A 1,489-nucleotide genomic window follows, 5' to 3' on the forward strand; every position below is an offset into this window, starting at 1 on the left:
GATACTTGATTTTCGAAACATTGGGTAATGCAGTATGTCAGTATGCAGAAGTTGTACACAATTCTGGTCCAAATTTTCAAAAAATCAATGTAGTACCTTTAAAATCATTCGTTTTTTAAAGTTCCATTCAAGATCAAGGAATTTTAAGGTAAAATTACAAAAAGTTCACTTATGTGGTTTAGTATTTCCGGATTGTAAGTAATGTCCAAGAAGTCATCCCTCATTTTTTGTGACTATCAAAGAAGAGTATCTTCAGTTACATGAAAAAGCTTTGAGAATATTAGTCTCTTCTCTAATTATGCATCCGTGTGTGACCAGATTTTATTCACAAACTTTGCCCAAAGCAGCCTATGGTGACACATTGTAGAAGCAGCTGTGAGAATCCAGCCATTTTTCTATTACACCAACATTGGGATTTGCAAAAATTGTAAAGGCATGCCCTTCTTCTCACTATATTTTTTGGTTTTGAAAAATGTCCATGAAAACATTAATATGTAATGGGTTTATTAAGATTTTGAAAGGAATATTTTCAAAATGTTTTCCTAATATGGTAAACATTGACAAGCTACATAAACACTCTTTGGGGTCTGTATTACCTTGGGAAGCTCTAACATACCTTACACTGGATGGACTAATAAACTCTAGAAACTCACTTCTCACAGTTCTGCATGCTGGGAAGTTGAAGATCAAGGTGTTAGCAGATCTGGTGAGCACCTACTTCCTGGCTTACAGATCTCAGATACCTGTGTTCTTGTGATCTCATATGGCATAGAGAAGTTCTCTCATGACTCCCATAGGGGCACTAAATGCATTCCCAAAGGCTCCATCCTCATACCCTCTAATCCTAATTACCTTCCCGAGGACCTATGTTTTAATACCATCACGTTGGGAGATAGAGTTTCAATATGACTTGGAGAGAGGCACAAAAACTCCATCCATAGCAAGGTCCTCATTAGTTTTTAGGAATATAAGGGTCTGGAGACCAAATATTTGAGAACCACTGGTTTAATAGAACTTTTTTTTGGTGTTAGAGAAAGAGAGGTTAGGGAGGGGTCTAGAAACTCCTAAATTAGGGAGAGGCTGCAGTTTAAATTGAGTGGCCAGGGAACGCTTCATCTGAAAGGAAACCTGTGACAGAAACTTGAAGACTGTTGGGAAGCAAGCTGTGCTCTGAGAGCAATAAGCCCCAAACCCAGACTTGGGAAGTTCAGGGAATGGAAAGGCACTGTGACTGTGGTGTAATGAGTGTAGTAGGAGTAAGGAAACAGAAAAACGTGTGTGTTGGGCGGGGGGAGGAGGGGAGTCCTGGTGGTAGTGGTTAGATGTTGTAGGACTTCTGAGCCATTCTGATGGTTTTAGTTTTCACTTTGAGTGAAATGAGGAGCTAATGAAGTTTTGAGCATAGTAGTGTATGCTGTGTCCTGTATTTTAAAAAAGTTTTAGGATTTCAGTCATGTGGAATTTAAGAAACAAAACAGGTGAACATGTG

Source organism: Crocuta crocuta, unplaced genomic scaffold, assembly GCF_008692635.1.
Source record: "Crocuta crocuta isolate KB4526 unplaced genomic scaffold, BGI_CrCroc_1.0 scaffold129, whole genome shotgun sequence".
NCBI classification, from domain to species: domain Eukaryota; kingdom Metazoa; phylum Chordata; class Mammalia; order Carnivora; family Hyaenidae; genus Crocuta; species Crocuta crocuta.